Raw genomic sequence first — 16,563 nt, 5'->3', positions numbered from 1 at the left:
TCAAGGCTCAGTTCTGGGTCCCTTTCTAGTCTCCATCTATGCCCACTCCCTTGGAGAACTCATTTGCTCCCATGGCTTCAACTACCATCTCTACAGGGATTATTTCCAAATCTTCCTCTCCAGACCTGACCTCTCTATTCTGCAGACTCAAATTTCCTCCTGCCTTTTCTACTTGGATGTTCTGCAACACTTCAAACTAAACAGGTCCAAAACACAACTCATTTTCTCACCTAAGCCCCGCCCTCCTTCTGACTTTCTCATCACTGTAGATAACACTGTCATCTTCCCTGTCTCACAAGCCTATAATTTTGGCATTAGCCTTGACTCTTCTCTCTTAATCAACCCACATAGTCTGTCACCAAATCCTGTTGGTTTAACCAAGACAACATCTCCAGTATCCACCCTTTCCTCTCCATCCAAACTGGTATCACGGAGATCCAAGCATTTATCACATCCTGCCTTGATTACTGCATCCTCCTCCTCCTCCTCACTGATCTTCCTCCCGCCTGTCTCTTCCCCTCCCTAGTCCATACTTTACTCTGCTGCCCAGATCACTTTTCTAAAAAACCGTTCAATCCACGTCTCCCCACTCAAGAGCCTCCAGTGGTTGCCCAAACAGGAACCCCTGCATCAAACAGAAACCCCGATCATCGGCTTTGAACCACTCAGTCAGCTTGCCCCCTTCTTACTCCCTTCACTGATCTCCTACCACACTCCAGCCTGCATACTTGACTCCTCCAAAGCCAACCTACTCACCGTACCTCGAACTTCGATGTTGTCTATCTCGCTTTTGACTCCTTGCCCACGTCCTCCCTGTGGCCTGGAACTTCCTCCCCTTTCATATCGGACAGATCGAGATTCTCCCCACCTTCAAAGTCTCACTAAAAATCACATCTCCTCCAAGATGGCTTCCCTGACTAGCCCCTCTTTTCCCCTACTCCCTCTCCCTTCTGTACTGCCTGTGCATTTGGATCAGTACCCCTAAAACACTTGATATTCACCGCAACTTCAGCCCACAGCACTCACGTACGCATCCTTATACTCTGCCATTTCCCCTACTTGTCATTTATTTTCATGTCTGTCTTCCCAATTAGACTGACATCAATCACTCAATAGTATTTACTGAGCATTTGTTATGTGCTGAACACTGTTCTAAGTGCTTGAGAGAGTACAAGAGAATTAGCATCTACCAACTCTACTGTACTTTCCCAAACACTTAATACAGTGCTCTGCACACAGTGGATCTTCAAAAAGTACTAACGATAGATTTATTCCATGACACTCCTTTATTAAGCAGAATCTAAATGAGAACAGTAATAACACTTCCTCAAGGAGCTTCAACTCTTTCTAGGACTTTCCAGAATGCCTGTAGCTGCTGCCCCCATCCGATGGTTGGAAAGGGAATAGAAAAACCTGAAAAGATAAACATCTGAAACAATATAAACAGGCGATAATTAGGTTGCACAAACCCGCTCCTCTGGGAGCAGTGAAAGAGTCTATGTTCTGCTGACTGCTAAAAAAAATCAATTTAATTAACCAAAAATTGCTTCCGCTTGCAGTTCTCTTATATTTGCTTGAAGTCAATAGCTGGATGACATTCCTTCACCTTCCCACCTCCGCATTTACATACGTAAATGCCACACACACAGAGTCCTCAACAAGACATTGAACAAAGAACAGGCTTGGATCCTGACTACAATTATCAAATTCTCACTCAAGCCATTTTTCAAAGCATTTCTCATGTAAATAATAATAATGATAATTTTAAAGCACTTACTACATATCAAGCACTGTACTAAGCACTGGGGTAGGTATAAGATCATCAAGCTGGACATACTCCCTGCCCCATATCCTAGGTAAAAGAGAGTAGGATTTCATCTCCATTTCACAAATGTTATTGATGCCTGTACACTTGTTTTGTTTTGTTGTCTGTCTCCCCTCTTCTAGACTGTGAGCCCACTGTTGGATGGGGATTGTCTTTGTTGTCAAATTGTACTTTCCAAGCACTTAGTACAGTGCTCTGCACCTGCCCACAGTAAGTATTCAATAAATACGACTGAATGAATGAATGACAGAAAATGAGGAAACTGAGGCACAGAGCAATTAAGTGATTTGCCCAAGGACACATAGCAAGCAAGTGGCAGAGCCAGGATTAGAATCTAGGTCTGTGACTCCCAGACCTGTGCTCTGGCCACCAGACTACTCTGCTTTATGAATAAAATATCGCCCAACTCTGGTCCACCAATTTTTTTCAATACAAGTTTTAATTTTTATGGATTTGAAAGTGTTAACAAAATGACCCCCTCCAATCTGGCTTCTGTTGCCTTCACTCCACCAAAACCACCTCTCAAAGGTCACAAATTTTCTTGCCAAATCCAACGTCGCCTACTCCATCTTAATCCTCCTCAAAATCTGAGCCACCATGGACACTGTCGTCCTCCTCCTCACGGAAACATTATTCAACCTCGGCTTCACTGACACCTGTCCTCTCCTGGTTCTCCTCCAATCTCTCTGGCCGTTCCTTCTCAATCTCTTTCTTGGGCTCTTCCTTCCCCTGGCCTAACTGTGGGAGTCCCTCAAAGCTCAGTTCAGGGTCCCCTTCTTTTCTCTAGCTACACTCACTACCTTGGAGAACTCACTCGCTCCCATGGCATCAACTACCATCGCTACGTGAATGATCCCCAAATCTACCTCTCCGGTTCTGATATCTCTCCTCCTCTGCAGTATCTATTTCCTCTTCCCTTCAGGATGTCTCTTGTCCCGCCCAAACCTCAAACTTAACATGTCCAAAACAGAACTGATCTTCCACCCAAATCTCATCCTCCCTCTGACTTTCCCATCACTGTAGATGGCACCACCACCCTCCCTGTCTCAGAAGCCCACAACCTTGGTGCTGTCCTCGATTAAGCTCTCTCATTCAACCCACATATTCAGTCTACCACCAAAGCATGTCAGTTCAACCTTCAAAACATCACTTAAATCCACCTTTTCGTCTCCATCCAAACTGCGAGCATGTTAATCCCAGCACTTACCCTATCCCGCCTTAATTCTGCATCAGGCACCTGTTCTTTCCACTAAGCCACGCTGTTTCCTCCTGTGATAAAATAATCAAGGCGGGATAGAGTAAGTGCTTGCATTAATGTGGTAGCAGTTTGGAGGAGAGGAAGGGGGCAGATTTTAGTGATGTTGTGAAGGTAGCACTGACAAGATTTAGGGATTGCTTGAATATGTGGGTTGAATGAGAGAGAGGAGTCAAGGATAATGCCAAGTTTACGGGCTTGTGAGACAGGAAGAATGATGGTGCCGTCAACAGTGATGGGAAAGTGAGTGGGAGGACAGGGTTTGGATGGGAAGACAGGTTCATTTTTAGCCATATTAAGTTTGATATGATGGGAGAACATCCAAGAGATGTCTTGAAGGCAGGCAGAAATGCGAGACTGCAGAGAGGGAGAGCGATCAGGGCTGGAGATGTTGATTTGGGTGTCTTCCACACAGAGATGATAGTTGAGGCTGTGTAAGTGAATGAGTTCTCCTAGGGAGTGGGTGTGGATAGAGAATAGAGGGGGAACCAGAAACGAACCTTGAGGAACTCCCACAGTTGGCGGGTGGGAGGCAGAGGAGGAGCCCGTGAAGGAGACCGAGAATGAGCAGCCAGAGAGATAAGAGGAGGATCAGGAGAGGATGGAATCAGTGAGGCTAAGGTTGGATAATGTTTCCAGGAGAAGGGGGTGGTCCACAATGTCAAAGGCAGCTGAGGGGTGGAGGAGGATCAGGATGGAGTCGAGGCCTTTGGATTTGGCAAGAAGGAGATCAGTGGTAACCTTTGAGAGGGTGGTTTCTGTGGAGCCAAGGGGATGGAGGCCAGAATTTGCAACTCCTCCGGTCTCCAGGACAACTTTATATGGATGCCCTCCTGGCACCTCAAGCTCAATGCAGCATTTGGTGTAACAGTCATATTTATTGAGTGCTTACTGTGCGCAGAGCGTTGTACTAAGTGCTTGGGAGAGTACAAGAGAACTGAGTTGGTACACACGTTCCCCACCCACAACAAGCCTACAGCCTAGAGGGGGAAATGGAAATTAATATAAATAAATGTCCACAACTGGACTCCTCTTCCTTCACAATTCCTCTCCTCCCCCAAATGCCCCTCCCATTAGTGTTGATAACACCACCTCCATCCTCCCCAGCCCTGAGGCCTGTCACAACCTTGGCATAGCCTTCCTCACTTTTCCATGTCCCCAAACTATATCTGGTGCCAAATACTGTCAGGCCTTTCTCCGCGACACTTCCAGAAAGCTGCTTCTTCCTCTTTATCCAAACAGCCCTCCTGCCCCTCGCCATTCCAGTCACTTGGTCATACCCCACCTCTACTGCTGCCTCAGTCTCCCTGCTGGCCTCCCTACCTCCTGTCTTTCTCCACTCCAGTCCCTGCTGCATTCTACTGACTGGATCATTGCTCTAACCCAAGCCCCACTTCTCAAAAGCCTCCAATGGGCGGTTAATTCTGAACTGGTGAGGCTAGAGATGGGGCAATGAATGACAAGCAGTGTGGCCTAGTGGAAAGAGTATGGGTTTGAAAGACAGAAGGACCCGGATTCTAATCCTGTCTCCACCTCTTCAATCCATTGATTGCATTTATTGAGCATTTACTGTGTGCAAACCACTGTAATAATAACAATGATGGTATTTAAGCACTTACTATGTGCCAAGCACTGTCCTAAGCACTGGGGTAGATACAGGGTAATAAGGTTGTCTCATGTGGGACTCAGTCTTAATAACCATTTTACAGATGAGGGAACTGAGACAGAGAGAAGTGAAGGGACTGCCCAAATTCACACAGCTGACAAGTGGCGGAGCCAGGATTGGGAGAGTACAATAAAACAGAGTTGGTAGACACATTCCCTGAGCATTATCTGCTCTGTGATCTTGGGTAAGTCACTTCTCTGTGCCTCAGTTCCCTCACCTGGAAAATGAGGGTGAAAACAGTGAGCCCTATATGGCACACAGAATGGGTCCATTCTATCTTGTACATAGTAAGCGTTTAACAAATACCATTTAAAAAAAAAAGGTAAGTGCTGTGAGAGTGTGAGTTGATAAGTGGGTGAGGAGGAGGGGCAGGAGCTCAGCAGAGTTGAGGAGTGAGAGGAAGGGGGGGGGGGGGAGATGGGGAGTCATCTACAACACCCATGTGGATGCTGAAGACCCCGAACATAAGAACCTTCAAAGGAAGGGCTCTGCTTTGCTCTGCTACACACAGACCAGAAGCTGGTGCGAATTCACCCACCTTCCAGTCAAGAGGGGTGCTGAAAAGTAAAATGGAAGAGCTGAGCTTTTTTCCTATTTCTAATTCACATTCTGCAGAGCTCGCTTTTTTTTTTAATCGAAAGCTGCATTTATCTCCTTATTTTATTTCCATCCAGCATGGTGCAGTGGACAGAGCGCGGCATGTGCGGCCATGAGAGTCAGAAGGTGGTGGGTTCTAATCCCAGCTCTGCCACGTGCCTATGCGCCCTGGGGCAAGTCACTTTACTTCTCTGTGCCTAGTTTCCTCCCCTTTAAAATGGGGATTGAGACTGTGAGCCCAACGTGGAACAGGGACTGTGTCCAAACTGATTTGTTTGTACCCATCCAAGTGCTTAGTATAGTGTGTGGCACACAGTAAGCACTTAACAAATACTAGCATTATTATTATTAAATATCACATGTTCTCCCTGTCTCCTCCTAGACTGTGAACCCCATGTGGGGCAGGGACTATGTCTGACCTGATTAGCTTGTATCTACTCCAGTGCTTAAAACAGTGCCCCTTATTTACTGGGACACAGTAAATGTTTAGCCAATGCCACTATCATTATAATAAATAGGGATACACAGGGTGGGAGGTGGCACAAACCCCAATTCACTTTATCAAGAAATCTTTAATCCTCAGTTTGCTTTGGGCCTCTAAGTGTAAGCTGGGGGAGGTAACTGGAGCTAGGGAATTCTGTTTAAGGAAGCATACAATAGTCCTGATAATACTAAATTCCCTCAGTCTGACCCTCCATTCTGATTTGAGACCTTTTTTTGAAGAACTGGAAAAGTTTTCCTCAGTTGCTCTTTCAAAAAAAAAAAAATTCCCACCACCATTTGAAACTCAAACATCACTGTTCTAGGAAGTCATTGCCAAGAAGGAAAGAATAACACATCCGAAATGAAGACATCAAGAACTAAAAATTTTGACTTGAACTTCAGTCTTTGAATTCTGTCTTGTTTCCCACTCTCTTGATTTTCTGTTTCAGGTAAATTTGTTGTGGGCAGGGAATGTGTCTGTTCATTGTTGTATTGAACTCTCCCAAGCGTTTATTACAGTGCTCTGAACACAGTCGGTGCTCAATAAAAAACACTGAAAGAATGAACTCAGAAAAAAAATCGAATTTTTAAAAACTCGGAGAGGCCTAGATATTTTCCATTTGTGTGAATATGCAGGAGGTACACACAGGTGGATTTCCAGTCGCCACACTGAACCTTCCCAGCTATTCGCTAAGCAAGTTCCAACTCTGAGTCGGCCGGAGAGAAGGGATGCTGAGAAACTGAAGTGAGCCAAGGAAAGAATCTTTAGTTGGACTGAAGAAGCACCCCATGCCCCCTTGCCTGTACACTGGGAAGCAGTGTGGCTCAGTGGAAAGAGCCTGGGCTTGGGAGTCAGAGGTCATGGGTTCGAATCCAAGATCTGCCACTTTCAGCTGTGTGACTGTGGGCAAGTCACTTAACTTCTCTATGCCTCAGTTACCTCATCTGTAAAATGGGGATTAAGAATGTGAGCCTCATGTGGGACAATCTGATTACCCTCTATCTACCCCAGCGCCTAGAACAGTGCTTGGCACATAGTAAGCACTTAAACACCATAATGATAATTATTATCTATTCCAGCGCTTGGAGCGGTGCTCGGCACAAAGTAAGCAGTTATCCAATAGCATAATTACTGTTATTATAAAGAAGCAGCATGGCGTAGCAGAGGGAGTTTGGGGCTGGGAGTCGGAAGGTGATGGGTTCTAATCCCAGCTCTGCCACTTGTCTGCCGTGTGACCTCGGGCAAGTCACTTTACTTCTCTGTGACTCAGTTACCCCATCTGTAAAAACGGGGATTAAGACTGGGAGCTCCACGTGGGATAGGATGATTACCTTGTATCTACACCACCAGTGCTAGCCACATAGTAAGCTCTTAAATACCATCATCATCATCATCAGTAATAAGAAGCAGCATGGGGTAGTGGATAGAACACGGGCCTGGGAGTTGGAAGGTCCGGGGTTCTCATCCCGACTCTGCCACTTGCCTGCTGTGTGATCTTGGTCAAGTCACTTCACTGGGCCTCAGTTTCCTCAGCGGCTTCACTGAGAAGCAGCGTGGCTCAGTGGAAAGAGTCCAGGCTTGGGAGTCAGAGGTCATGGGTTCAAAAGAGCACGGGCTTTGGAGTCAGAGATCATGGGTTCGAATCCCTGCTCAGCCATGTGTGACTTTGGGCGAGTCACTTCACTTCTCTGTGCCTCAGTTACCTCATCTGTAAAATGGGGATTAACTGTGAGCCTCACGTGGGACAACCTGATGACTCTGTATCTTCCCCAGCGCTTAGAACAGTGCTCTGCACATAGTAAGCGCTTAACAAATACCAACATTATTAAATCCCGACTCTGCCCCTTGTCAGCTGTGTGACTGTGGGCAAGTCACTTAACTTCTCTGTGCCTCAGTTCCCTCATCTGTAAAATGGGGATTAACTGTGAGCCTCACATGAGACCACCTGATTACCCTGTATCTACCCCAGCGCTTAGAAGAGTGCTCTCTCTGCACGCAGTAAGCACTTAACAAATACCAATATTATTATTCGCTGTGCATCAGTGACCCCATCTGTAAAATGGGGATTAACAGTCAGCCCCACGGGGGACAACCTGATTACCCTGTATCCCCCCCAGCCTTAGAACAGTGCTCTGCACATAGTAAGCACTTAACAAATACCAACATTATTATTCTCTGTGCCTGTTACCTCATCTGTAAAATGGGGATTAACTGTGAGCCCCACGGGGGACAACCTGATTACCCTGTATCCGCCCCAGCGCTTAGAACAGTGGTCTGCACATAGTAAGCGCTTAACAAATACTAACATTGTTATTATTATCATTATTATTATGAAGGTGATGGAGTGCCAAAGGACGGACAATTGCCAGGACCGACCCCCCGCGTGCGGGACACTTACTTGCAGGCAGCTGCGGGCTGGGACTCCCGAGTCCTCCGGGCGCCGTCCCGAGCCTCTCCCTCCGCCCCCGCCCTCCTGCTGGAAGCTCCCATCGCTCGCCACGGCCCAGTGGGGGGTGGCCCGGGGAGCCCGCCCGAACGAAACGCTGAAGAAAAAAGATATATACCCAGATTTTCCTTTAATCCGGGTTATTCCCTTCCAGATTTGGGCTGGGATTCCAAGGGCTGGGCGGAAACGGCGGGTCCGAGGCGGGGAGGGGCTCCCCCGATGGCCGTCCCCCCCCGCGCGCCCTTTGGACTCTTCCAGCCGGCGGCCGTAGTAAACCCAGCCCGGATCGGGGTCCGGACGCGCTCAATGGGAGCACGCGGGGGGAGGGAGGAGGAGGGGGCGGAGCCAGAGGAGAGGGGGGAAACCCGCAGCCAATCAGCGCGCGGGACTGGGGACGCGCGCTCTTCTGATTGGTCCTTCGGGAGACGGGGGAATCCCGGGCGGGGCCGGGGAACGCACGTGCTTCGCCCCGCGCGTCCCATCAGCGTTCCCCGGGGGCCGCGGGAACAGTAATCATCATAATCATGATACTAAAGTTATACATTCTACGATAGGATAATAATAATGATAATGTTGGTATTTGTTAAGCGCTTACTATGTGCCGAGCACTGTTCTAAGCGCTGGGGCAGATACAGGGTCATCAGGTTGTCCCACGTGAGGCTCACGGTTAATCCCCATTTTACAGATGAGGTCACTGAGGCACAGAGAATAATAATGTTGGTATTTGTTAAGCATTTACTATGTGGCCAGCACTGTTCTAAGTGCTGGGGGAGATACAGGGTAATCAGGTTGTCCCAACTGAGGCTCACAGTTAGTCCCCATTTTACAGATGAGGTAACTGAGGCACAGAGAATAATAATGTTGATATTTGTTAAGCGCTTACTATGTGCAGAGCACTGTTCTAAGCACTGGGGTAGATACAGGGTAATCAGGTTGTCCCACGTGAGGCTCACAGTTAATCCCCATTTTACAGATGAGGGAACTGAGGCACAGAGAAGTGAAGTGCCTTGCCCACAGTCACACAGCTGACAAGTGGCAGAGCATGTAGTCGAACCCATGACCTCTGACTCCGAAGCCCAGGCTCTTTCCACTGAGCCACGATGATATGTTACGTGTTATTATCGAAGCAATGTGGCTCAGTGGAAAGAGCCCGGGCTTGGGAGTCCGTGGTCGTGGGTTCTAATCCCCTCTCCGTCACTTCTCAGCTGTGTGACCGTGGGCAGTTCACTTCACTTCTCTGTGCCCTCATGGGTAAAATGGACATTAAGATTGTGAGCTCCAAGTGGGAAAACCTGATCACCTTGTAACCCCGCCCAGCACTTAGAACAGTGCTGGGCACATAATAAGTGCTTAATAAATACCATCATTATTATTACTACTATATGATATATAGCCTGTAATGATGCATTATAGTTATATATAATAAATATAATAATAATAAGGGTATTTTTAAGCATTTACTATGTTCCAATCACTGTTCTAAGCACTGGAGTAGATACAATTCATTCATTCATTCAATAGTATTTATTGAGTGCTTACTATGTGCAGAGCACTGTACTAAGCGCTTGGAGTGTACAAATCGGCAACAGATAGAGGCAGTCCCTGCCCTTTGACAGGCTTACGGTCTAATCGCGGGAGACGGACAGACAAGAACAATGGCAATAAATAGAATCAAGGGGAAGAACATCGCATTAAAACAATAGCAAATAAATAGAACCAAGGTGATGTACATCTCATTAACTAAATAAATAGGGTGATTAAAATATATACAGTTGAGTGGATGAGTACAGAGCCCGGGCCTGGGAGTCTGAGGTCGTGGGTTCTAATCCCGCCTCCGCCACTTCTCAGCTGTGTGACTGTGGGCAATTCACTTCACTTCACTTCTCTGTGCCCTCAGTTCCCTCATCGGTAAAATGGACCTTAAGATTGTGAGCCCCAGGTGGGACAACCTGATCACCATGTAACCCCGCCCAGCGCTTAGAACGGTGCTGGGCACATAATAAGCGCTTAATAAATGCCATCATTATTATTATTACTATATGATATATAGCCTGTAATGATGTATTATAGTTATATATAATATATAATAATAATAAGGGTATTTTTAAGCATTTAGGATGTTCCAATCACTGTTCTAAGCACTGGAGTAGATACAAGGTAATCAGGTTGTCCATTATTAATTATATTAATAATAATAATGGCATTTGTTAAGCGCTTATTATTGGCCAAGCACTATTCTAAGCGCTGGGGTAGGTACAGTGTAATCAGGTTGTCCCACGTGAGACTCACAGTCTTAATCCCCATTTTACAAAGGAGAGAACTGAGGCACAAAGAAGTGAAGTGGCTTGTCACACAGCAGACAAGTGGCGGACCTGGGATTAGAACCCACGTCCTCTGACTCCCGATCCTGAACTTTTGCCACTGAGTTGCGTTGCTTCTGCAGTTTTGTTGCAGTGATAAAGGAAAAGAGGCAAAAAGCACAGACCCCCAGGCCATTGTCCTTCAACCTTGTGGAATCCAGGGGCAACCAGTGGCCCTATTAATGGATTTATACAGAGCTGCCTAATTTACTTCATTTAAATACAATTGAGAAAGGGCAGAAATCCTGATGCTCCTGCTAATAATAATAATAATAATGTTGGTATTTGTTAAGTGCTTACTATGTGTCAAGCACTGTTCTAAGCACTGGGGTAGATACAAGGCAATCAAGTTGTCCCATGTGGCACCTCCAAGGATGCCCATCCACCTCCGTATCAAACAGAAATTCCTTTCCGTTGGCTTTAAAGCACTCAATTTCCTTGCCTTTGTCCTACCTCACCTTGCTGCTGTCTTACTAGAACCCGGTCTGCACAATTTGCTCCTCTATTGCCAACCTTTTCACTGTACCTCGATCTCATCTGTCTCACTTTTGACCTCCTGCCCTCGTCCTGCCTCTGGCCTGGCACGTCCTTCCTCTTCATATCCAACAGACAATGACTCTCCTCCATTCAAAGCCTTATTGAAGGCACATCTCCTCCAGGAGGCCTCCCCTGACTACACACTCCTTTCTTCTTCTCCCACTCCTTTGTGCAATGCCCTGATTTGCTCCTTTTTTCACATTTCCACCGGCCCAATCAATTGTATTTATTGAGCACTTACTGTGTTCAGAGCACTGTACTAAGTCCCACAGCACTTATATACATATCTGAAATTAAACAATTTTTATTGACGTCTGTCTCCTCTCTAGACTACGAGCTCACTGTGGGCAAGGAATGCGCCTACCAACTCTGTTCTGTTGTACTCTCCCAAGCGTTTAGTGTAGTGTTCTGCACACAGGAAGTGCTCAATAAATACTGCTCTTAGCCAACTGGGCTGGCTCCACTCAGCATTGAAGACCCAGACCTACCATGACGGGGGGGAAGGACCCAGGAAGGCTGGGATCCAGGGTGCGCACCGACAACCCTTGGGCTGACTGGCTGCCCTTTACTCCCCACCAAAAATCGAAACACGTTACATGCATTTCACCAATTCTGCCAGTTAGGTCACGATGATAATAATCATGATGGTATTTATTAAGTGCTTAACTATGTGCCGGGCGCCGTACTAAGCGCTGGGGTGGCTACGAGAGAAGCAGCATGACTTTGCTGAAAAAGCACGGGCTTGGGAATCAGAGGTTGTGGGTTCTAATCCCGGCTCTGCCACTTGGCAGCTGTGTGACTTTGGGCAAGACACTTCACTTCTCTGTACCTCAGTGACCTCAACTGTAAAATGGGGATTAATAATAATAATAATAATAATAACGTTGGCATTTGTTAAGTGCTTACAATGTGCAGAGCACTGTTCCAAGTGCTGGGGTAGATACAGGCTAATCCTATTGTCCCACATGAGGCTTACAGTCTTAATCCCCATTTTACAGATGAGGTAACTGAAGCACAGAGAAGTTAAGTGACTTGCCCACAGTCTCACAGCTGACAAATGGCAGAGCCAGGATTCGAACCCATGACCTCCGACTCCCAAGCCCGTGCTCTTTCCACTGCGATTAAGAATGTGAGCCCCGCCTGGGACAATCTGATAACCTTGCATCTCCCCCAGCGCTTAGAACAGTGCTTGGCACATAGTAAGTGCTTAACAAATGCTATCATTGCTATTATTATTATTACAAGCAGATCGAGTTGGACACGGTCCTTGTCCCACGTGGGGCTCACAGTCTCAATCCCCATTTTCCAGATGAGGGAACTGAGGCCCAGAGAACTGAAGTGACTTGCCCAAGGTCACACAGCAGGCAGAGCCGGGATGCGGCCCAACGACCCCTTCCCTTGCCCTCATGTGAGATTGCGATGGTAAGGCGTTCCGGGGAGGAGAGTTACTTGCTCATCTCACAGTCAGCAGTCTTTCCCTGTCTTGTCCCAGAGATCGTGCCTGCTATTTCCTCTAATTGGCTTCTCGGGATGGATCTTCAAGCCTCCCACCCTCACCCCACCCCTGACTAAGAGCCCTGACTGCCCTGAGCCCTGCTGGGGCTGGGAGTGGCCCACACATTGAGTGATGACAATAATAATGATAATTATGATACTTGTTAAGCACTTACTATGTGCCGGGCACCCTTCTAAGGTCTGCAGTAGGCTATTCATTTGACTGTATTTATCGAGCGCTTACCGTATGCAGAGAACTGTACTAAGCACTTAGCTACAAGTTAATCAGGTTGGACACAGTCCCTGTCTAACATGGGGCTCACGCTTTTAATCCAGATGAGGGAATTGAGGCCCAGAGAAGTCAAGTGACTCGTCCAAGGTCACACAGTATGCATTTGATGAGGCGGGGATTAGAACCCAGCTCCTTCTGACTCCCAGGCCCGGACTGCTTCCGGATCGATGCCCAGCCAAACCTGCCATGGGAATGGGGGCAGCTCAGGCCAGGAGGGATAATCTGACCTCCCCTCTTCTCTTCCTTTTCGGGTGGGAGAGAGGGAGGGAGAGCTGAAAAAGGGGAACAAGGGGATCAGTTGCCAGGGTGGCTGTTGCAGCTGGCAGGCAGAGTGGTGTAATGGACAGTTAGAGCACGGGACTGGGGGTCAGAAGGTCATGGGTTCTAATCTTCACTCTGCCACTTGTAAGCTGGTTGACCTTGGGCAAATCACTTGATTTCTCTGGGCCTCAGTTACCTCATCTGGAAAATGGGGATTGAGGTTATGAGCCCCACAAGGGATAGGGACTGTGTTCAAAACATTCACTCCGCTTCTCAAAAAAATCCAGCGGTTGCCCTTCCATCTCTGAATCAAACAGAAACTCCTCACCATTGGCTTTAAAGCAGTCCATCTCCTTGCCCCCTTCTACCTCACCTCACTGATCTCCTACGACAACTCATTCCGCACACTTCGCTCCAGCCTTCTCACTGTGCCTCCATCCGGTCTATTTCACCACTGACCGCTGGCCCATGTCCCGCCTCTGGCCTAGAATGCCCTCCCTCCTCAAATCCGGCAGACAATTACTCTCCGGCCCCTTCAAAGCTTTGGTGAAGGCACATCTCCTCTAAGAGGTCTTCCCTGACTAAACCCCCCTTTCCTCTTCTCCCACTCCCTTCTGCATCGCCCTGACTCACTCCCTTTGTTCTTCATCCCGCCCAACCCCACAGCACTTATGTCCCTATCTGTTATTTATTGATTTCTATTCATGTCTGTCTCCCCCTGTAGACTGTAAGCTCATTGTGGGCAGCAAACATGTCTGTTATATTGTTATATGGTACTCTCCCAAGGGCTCAGTACAGTGCTCTGCACACAGTAAGTGCTCAATAAAGACAACTGTCTGACTGACTGAATTAACAGTTGCCATATCGGAATCCCCGGAGCTGGTCCACGCCCCTGCCCCAGCCCAGGGCTGAGGAATCTGACTGGACACTGATATCCTGCCCAGCCTGGAGGGGACCTGAATTTTAATAATAATAATTGTGGTATTTATTAAGCACTTACTAAGTGCCAGGCACTGTACTAAGCCCTGAGGTGGATATAAGTGAATGGGGTTGGATACAGCCCCTGTCCCACGTGGGGCTCACGGTTTCAATCCCCATTTTACAGATGAGGTAATTGAGGCCCAGAGAAGTGAAGTGACTTGCCCAAAGTCACATAGTAGACAAGATTTCAGGGTCACGGGCAGCAGTGGGCAACGTGCCCAGTGGGGCAGGGTTGGGGGTGGCCAGGACCATTAGTCAAACAAGTCACTGTACCCTAATAATAATAATAATAGTATTAGTTAAGTACTTACTATGTGCCAGGCACTATACTCAGCCCTAGGATGGATACAGAAAACCATTCGTTCATTCAAATGAATTTATTGCACACTTACTGTGTCCAGAGCACTAAATTACGTGTTTGGGAAAGTACAGTATAACAATAAACAGACACAGTCCCTACCCACATGGAGCTTAAGGCCTAGAGGGAGGAGACAGACATCAATACAAATAAATAAGTGCTTCCTCTACCAGGATTGCACCTGCAGAGTTTCCAGTACTCCAGAAGTCTCGACTACGGGAGAGAGAGTCAATTGGAAGTGTATCAGTTCCATTCCTAGCTTGGTCAGTGGCTAGAGAGTGGAAGGCAATCTGCCACAAGTCATAACTCTCCCGTGCTGGGCAGCGGCGGCACGGGAGAGAGTCGAGGTGGAGACCCAAGATATCTGCGCTGAAAGAGGCAATGGTAAACCAGCGCCTTATTTTTACTCAGAAAAGTGTTTGGATAGACCACCAGAACGACTGCAGATTGGGTGTGGGAGTGGGAGAAGAGGAAAGAGAAGAGCAAGCGCTAATTGGTTCGGATCACTGCTGCTTCAGAGCCACCCTGATGCAGGAAGTCGAGCGCTCCTGTAGAGGAGAAGCGCGTAAGGAGCCAAGAGAGGAGCCAAGAATTCTGGAAGGAAGAAAGATGAGGGATTCCCTGGGAGAGGCAGTTCATTCATTGGTTCATTCATTCCATCGTATTTATGGAGAGCTTACTGGGTGCAAAGCAGTATACTAAGCATTTGGGAGAGTACACTGTAACAACAGACACATTCCCTGCTCACAAGGAGTCTAGGGGCAAGACCAGACGGTTGTGGGTCTGTTAGAATTGTTTATCAAAGAGAGCTCCTCATCCTCCCAATACCAGAAGAATCCTATCTAAAGAGCCCCCCGAGGATTTCAATTCAATGGATGCTATTGACATAGGTGCATTTCCCAGGAAGAGATGCTATGTGATAAGCTCCATGTGAGCAGGGAATTTGTCTGTTTATTGTTGTATTGTACTTTCCCAAGTGCACACAGTAAACACTCAAAACACTCAATAAATACCGTTAAACAAACGAATGAATGCTCTCCCAAAGGGCACCCCCAACCAGAGAGCTTAATTATCATGCGGTCAATCATTTCCCAAAAAATAACTGTGGCATGTGTTAAGTGCTTACTACATGCCAGGCACTGTACTAAGCTCCGGTGATGGAGACAAAGAAATCAGGTTAGACACGGTCCCTGTCTCACATGGGGCTCCCAGCCTTAATTTACAAATGAGGTAACTGAGGCACAGAAAAATGCCCAAGATCACACAGCAGACAAGTGGCAGAGCTGGGATTGGAGCCCAGGTCCTTCTGATTCCCAACTCCATCCTCTACCCACTAGGCCACACTGCTTACCCAAAGGCTAGCTGTGCAGTAAAAGAGATGACCAGTCTGTACCAATTACTGATGAGCCCATCCGAGGGGTGACTCAGGAATGGGAAGCAGCTTATGTTTCTCTGTCCAAGGGCCGGTCTGTGGCCAGTGGTCAGCAAGGAGTATCTTCTTGGACTAAAGGAGAGTGAGGCCTTCCTCTGGTCCAGGTGATTTGGACAACTCAGGAGCCTGAGGGAAGGACTCAGAAAGCCACCCAGAGAAGGGGCGTGATGGGAGCGGGATAACAATAACAATAATAACGATCTTATTTGTTAAAGAGTTTACTATGTGCCAGGCATTCTATTAAGACTATAAGCCTCATGTGGGACAGGGACTGTGTCCAACTCTATTTTCTTGGACCTACTCCATTCATTCATTCATTCATTCATTCATTCATTCATTCATTCATTCATTCATTCATTCGTATTTATCGAGTGCTTACTGTGTGCAGAGCACTGTACTAAGCGCTAGGAAAGTACAATTTGGCATCACATAGAGACAATCCCTATCCAACAACGAGCTCACAGTCTAGAAAGGGGGAGACAGACAACAAAACAAGTAGACAGGCAGCAATAGCATCAATATGAAGAGAATTATAGATATCTACACATCATTAATAAAATGAATACTTTATATTT

The 16,563-nt window shown here is 47.2% G+C and overlaps 1 protein-coding gene across 1 annotated transcript in view; it reads right to left on the bottom strand.

The window, feature by feature from the left end:
- Window positions 1-8,406, bottom strand: part of FRMD1 (FERM domain containing 1) — a 74,877-nt gene extending 66,471 nt beyond the window's left edge. Inside the window, exon 1 of the mRNA XM_029048713.2 lies at window positions 8,226-8,406. The gene's annotated coding sequence lies outside the window, so the exon portion shown is untranslated. The remainder of the gene's footprint in view (window positions 1-8,225) is intronic.
- Between the last annotated feature and the right edge of the window lie 8,157 nt (window positions 8,407-16,563).

This window comes from Ornithorhynchus anatinus, chromosome 21 (assembly GCF_004115215.2).
Source record: "Ornithorhynchus anatinus isolate Pmale09 chromosome 21, mOrnAna1.pri.v4, whole genome shotgun sequence".
In the NCBI taxonomy this organism is placed as follows: domain Eukaryota; kingdom Metazoa; phylum Chordata; class Mammalia; order Monotremata; family Ornithorhynchidae; genus Ornithorhynchus; species Ornithorhynchus anatinus.
Note: the sequence above shows the minus strand (reverse complement) of the source record. Positions and strands in the feature narration are given on the sequence as shown.